We start from the raw sequence: 6,000 nt of genomic DNA, 5'->3' as shown, positions 1-6,000 counted from the left end.
AGCTATGACGGTGCTGCTGAAGATCACATCATTGCTCTTTGTGTAATACAATGCGAGCCTTACATCATGACCTTAGCGTTTCCATGCAAGGGCTCCAGAGTGCTGCAGCTCAACTTTACATAGACGTTGTCACAAGCATAACATGCTATGAGTGGACGGCTCCACTGAGCTCTGAAAGGTCACCTAGTACCATGCCATTTCCATTTTAAGCAGCAGGTCCCCCTCTAGGGTACAGTCAGATTAGGCATGAAACCAAGCTTCCAGTCAAACAGAGCTGCTCTGCTCTCAGTGCTGGCCAAGGCTGACAGAGCCCTGACACATGAGGTCCATTCCTAACTTATCTCTGTTCCCTGTGTTCTCATTAGGTGCTCTCTGTAATTGATCACACTTTCTTCCTTAAGGCAGGCCAACACACTTGTAACCTACAGAGAATGGCAGTGCCAAGTCAGTTAGTATCATGCCTCTTAGTTACATCCTACTTGGGCTGAGTGACAAAAAATAGCATCTATGTAGAGATGTAAAGTATGCAGGATGTAGTTATTAAGATATCCAATGTCTATGTGTGACTTTTTAACGCTTAAGTGCAAAACACACACACACACACACACACACACACACACACACACACACACACACACACACACACACACACACACACACACAAACACACATTGATTAATATCGCACAAACAGAATCTAACAGAGAAGCAGGCAAGGTGATGGAGTTTTTCCATTGTCCTCAGGAACAAGCCATTCCCATCAGGGAGTAAATACGTCCAGGCTCTCACAGACACATTTGTTTCCTTCAAGAGCCGAGTTGGTTTGTAGAAATAGCAGTGTATTTGCTGAGTGGCCCAGCAGTCAGCCCACTCCCAGGGGGAAGTTGCGATGAGTTTGCCTAAGAGAGAAGGAATGGGGTTTTTTCTTTCAATGGGATGTGGTGAGGTTATGATGCCCAGAACACAGTGTGCTTTTTTAGCAGAGAGAGAGAGAGAGAGAGAGAGAGAGAGAGAGAGAGAGAGAGAGAATGAGAATCATGTAAAAACGTGCAACCCCACACTTATTGAATGTACAGTCACACTCTGACATACAGAAAGACCCTTATGCAGCTGACTCTTAATGCCAATCATGTTAACACAAATGTACAGGTGGGTAAACTTTGCTGCTGCTTATAGAGTTCACAGTTCTTTCATATGCACAAGGAAGAACTGGCCGTGTTTAATTTTGGTGCACTATGTCAGCATAACATAGCCAAGCTTCTCTTTTTTCTTTTTTTAATTAGCACTTGGCGTAGTACTTGGCATGTATCTGAGCGTTTCACAGGCCTGTCTGACTTTGGTGTTGCCATGTATTGTACAGTAAATCTGCTGTGGTTTTAAAAAAAAAGATCCCGGATAATTATAAATTATAAGCAAGTGAATGAACCAAATGTCATTCTGATAGTGTTGGATCTCGTGAGAAGCCCTACTCTTACATTCAGTCAATTGGCGGTCCTTTGCTTTATGTATGGTGAGGTGTATATGATCATTAAACGGCATACAATTTTTTATGATACGGAGCTATAAGCAACCACAATTTCTTATGTCTATCATTACGGGTTATAAGCTCCATGCAAAACATATTCTTTCCATGGAGCCAAACAATATAATTTTGTTTGTGACTGAATACTCAACATTTTGGAATTGGTTTCAGATATACACCCTCTTCTTGGTCCATAGCATTTTCAGGGTGTCCCTTTCTGTCATGATGCAATCACACAAGGGTGTCCAGAGAGCAAGCAGGAGGCCCAGCCTCACATTTTGAATCTCTCCGAGTCTGAACGCTTCGATTTGGTGCCTTTTGTGCAGTTCTCGAAGTGATTATCGGTCTATTATGGTTACATAACAATGAATCAATTGATCTGCTCCACAGTAAAGAAAAGTCAATGTTAAGAAGCTTAGGAAGGCCATGACCAAGGTGAGCTAGATATGTAAAAACCTTTCCATCCAAACACAGACGCTTTCCCTGTTAACTGAAAATAGGAAAAAAAAACAACTTCATGTTTACCTTGCGAAATTTTGTTAGACTTGTCTTGCTGAATGACGGGGGCTAGTATTCTCTGCACAATCCAAGACTAACACTTATTTCTAAAGGATAGACCAAATCAAGCTGTTTCAGTTATACCATACTGTAGTTTTCTTATCTCAAGTCATACATCGATTAGAGTAATGCTTATTTGTCCAAGTCAGTTTGGCTAATCTGATTTTAGGTGCTACTTGTGTTGGTTTTGTGCGCTCAGGTTTGCCAACGATTATGCAACATCTTAAAGGTCATTTGCATTTAGCTGAATGTTATGAAAGAGGGGTGTGTGTGTGTGTGGTGCGAGCAACACAATTATTTTGAGTGATAAATGGTTCGTGAAATCTTTGTTCATTGCTCAGAGGTGTGCTACTGCTCTGTGTGATGGCTGGGATCCAGCTAAGCAGTTTGGAGGGTGTTGGGATAAGATGGGGATCTGTATGAGAGCATCATATCATGCTTCTCGGTGCCATACGTTTGAAAGCCTGCTGCCAGCATTTTTTTTTTAAGTGTCCTCTGCAGTCCTGAGACAGGTACGTCTGGTAAAGCAAGACTCGGTTTTGTTATGAATTAAGCTGACTGGCATGGTAGTGACATTATACTTACTTAGGATTGAGCATTTCACAAAAGTATGTTGCAGCAAGAACCAAGTGGATGAGTGTACCAGACTAAAACAAACCACTAGCACATTTAACCACATTAAATTTAGAGGAAAACTATTTTTGATTAGTGAAAATTGTAACTCGCAGATCAAACCATTTGTCAAATCTGCTTTTTTTTTGCAGCCTTAGTTTTGAGACACCTGTATTCACATAGGGATCTTAAACTACACAAAGAGCGTTTTCCTTTGTTAGTCAGAGCAAACTAATGATATGAGTTAATCCTACTAGTTCTCGTTTCTATTGCAAGTCTGCTACTAAATGTATACTGACTGTCTAACTGGTAGCTAGGCATGCTGTGCTAGTGAAACTACAGCACCTTGAGAATACAGTTTAATCTGGATCAAGGTGTACACTGCTATCGTAGATTGTGCTGCATATATTGTTTGGCTGCGCAAAAAAAAAATCGATACAACTCAATATTGCTCTTTATTTTATGATGCTGTTGCATCTACATTGAAGTTGAGTTCAGTGTGTCCTGTGACACAACAAGAATACCTAATATATGCACAACTTATTTTCATATGATGTGGCATCTACATTTCAGTTCAGTGTGTTCAGTAACACTGTGCACTGTGCAATGCAAATACCGTTCTAATAAATTGGAATGTAAATTTTGAGTTAAATAGTTTTGACTCAGTTTTTCTGCCGAGTTATCAAAATATGTGATGTAAATATTACTACCCAGGTGGTACACAAGTTGTATTTAGAGCTATATTTTTAAATTTTCAATATGTATTGTGTCACAGTGTATCATGATGCAATCGTATCGTGATACTTATCCTACCGGGAGGTCCTTGCCAATACCCAGCCCTAAAATATGGCCAGTCGTCATCAACAAGACTGGGGGCAAGGCTGAGGCTTGCATTACTTGGATTTTAAAATACGAGGCTTGGAATGTCCCTGTGAAATTTCAACAGACTTTTCAATCACTGAATCACCAGGGAAAACAACAAGCCCCATCATGCAGAGTCTGAAATGTAGAAGGACTTTTGGGTCTTTTTTTCTCCGAATATACAAGAAGTATTACAGACATCACTGTTGGCTAAGAGCCCCATTACAAGGCCAAAGAAGCCAAAATTACATGTGCAAGTACACTTACATGATTTCAGTGTTGAAAGGGTGATCGCATTGGTTAAATGACTGCAAACCTTTGCTCACTACACATGATTAGAAACTGGCACCACGGTGTTGTTTATTCTCGCTTTCTCTCTCTTCTAATATGTAAAGTCACACAAAGATATCGACCTTCTGGAGTGCCCTCCTCCTCACCTGAAATGGGTTTTCATCTTTTGTGTCCATGTGAAACCCAACAACAGGATGTCGGCATATTTCCTGTGGTAGTTTTTGGCTTCCTCCTTCCCATTTCCCTGCATTGGAACTCAGACTAAGAGACTGGGTCTGCTTTTTTAGGTTAGCAGCTGGTGCACAAAAAACACACAAAAAAAGAGGGAGAGATAAAAAGAACATATATATATATATATATATATATATATATATATAGCTTTTATATATAGCTTTTATTTTTCACTTGATCCTCTGGTATGTTGTTAGGTGAGAGAGAACCTGCTGCTGGTACCTCTGCCAAGTACCCTCTGACCAGTGCAAAATATTTTTGGTAGAAAAAACATGCCTATATAAAGAGATACAACACAGCGCTACCATAAGTGTCTGATTTAAACAACGACCTTGTAATGAAAAACAGTTAAATGCGACATTTCAAATGTTTAGAATCCATCACTAAAATGGCAAACCAATTTTTTTGACGTCGTGCAGTAACACTAAGGGTGCATTCAATGGCGTTGTAGTTGCTTTGAACCGTGTCTTTTTGACAAGTTACACTTACCTTTTAGTGAGAAAAATGGGCTTGTGCTTCACTGAGGATTTTTGTCATTCTTGGTGGCAGGGTGGTAACTGCAGTGATCCAACTTTTTTCCAGGCACAGTCTGTTTCTTTGCTTTGTTTTGATCAGAGTCATTGCAGAAAAGGAGGCCTCACACAGATATATGTGGATCCAAAGGATAATAGCTGCCCCAAAGCTTTCTTTCCCAGCTCAGGATGTTCCTTCTTCACAAACAGCCAGAACTGTGTGAGAGTGGATGTGTCAAACTTCATCTGATGACTGACAGGAAGCTTTCTTCTGTTTGCTTCAGACAAGAGAAATGGGTTTCTCGCCCAATCCAGCCGTGCAGATTTCTCCTCCAAGTCAGGCAGGTAAGAATCAAAACCACCAGTCAAGTTGGCCTAATGTCCCTCTATGACTGACTTCACTGGAGCTTCTCCACATCCTCACTGAAGAGGAACGCTTCCACCTGAGGAAAGCAGGTGAAACCCCCCCTCTGCACCTGCCCTTTTCCACAACTCTGCTTTCTTCAGGAAACCACCCACCTTGTCATACAGATTTGGAATTCTGGTCTTCTCTTTCTCCTCTTCCTCCTTCATCTGCATCAGGTTTTACAGCCATTGAAATCCATGATTTTGCATATTACTAGACCTTCAGGTTTCATTCTCCCTCATTGTCAATTCATTTTAAAGCCGTCTGTTGCTTTGGGAAAAGATTGCATTGAAAATAGGAATATTGAATATAAAATGGTTTATTAAACTTACATTTGCATTTTTATTGAAATTATTATTAGTAATTATGCATGACTGATTTTTTTTTCATTAAGGGTGCTATTTACAAGATTTCGAACATTAATATAGCAGCAAACAACTATTTGCTAAGAGATAGAGGAGTAAGGGGCCATTCACGTTGCGTCTTTTGCATGCACAGATTCATTATTTTCAATGGAAAGGCGTGACAAGTGCGTTCAAAACCAAATGCGACGCTGTCGCGGCGTGCATTCATCTACTGAATAGGAGTTATCGTCACACATCTGTCCCAAATATATATGGGCTAGTAGAGGCCTACTAAACCTACTAGTACAAGGCCCCAGACTAACTTTTTCCACTAGGCCTTACTGAACATTTTAAGTGCACCAGCGCAAAATTTAGGAGCACCACTTAAATCGACATGCAATGTAACACATTGATATTTTTTCCGTCTTAACTGTTTTACTGATAAATGCCTTGGTAATAAATAGACCACTTACAGAAATAACAATATGCTGTTTTATTTGAAATGCCACAAAGTGAGGTAGTGCTTAAGAACGAAAAAACAGAGCAAGATAAGCAGTTTGGATAATGGCTGGATGGATGGATGGGTCTCTTTGTTTAGCTGTGAATTGCAAGCAGAACCTACGATATGATCAAATAATCAAACTTCTAAGAATGCCGCATGGGA

The 6,000-nt window shown here is 40.2% G+C and overlaps 1 protein-coding gene across 4 annotated transcripts in view; it reads left to right on the top strand.

Moving 5' to 3' along the window:
* Positions 1 to 6,000, top strand: part of rnf144aa (ring finger protein 144aa) — a 53,838-nt gene that overhangs the window by 947 nt on the left and 46,891 nt on the right. The window contains exon 2 of one of the 4 annotated variants that reach the window (XM_056295808.1): positions 4,871 to 4,931. The exons of 2 other annotated variants lie outside the window; for them this stretch is intronic. The gene's annotated coding sequence lies outside the window, so the exon portion shown is untranslated. Of the gene's footprint in view, positions 1 to 4,870; positions 4,932 to 4,972; positions 5,043 to 6,000 lie in introns of those variants that run through there. One more of the 4 variants, XM_056295805.1, reaches the window with a different exon arrangement.

This window comes from Lampris incognitus, chromosome 16 (assembly GCF_029633865.1).
Source record: "Lampris incognitus isolate fLamInc1 chromosome 16, fLamInc1.hap2, whole genome shotgun sequence".
NCBI lineage: Eukaryota > Metazoa > Chordata > Actinopteri > Lampriformes > Lampridae > Lampris > Lampris incognitus.
This window is presented reverse-complemented; position numbering and strand designations above follow the sequence as displayed.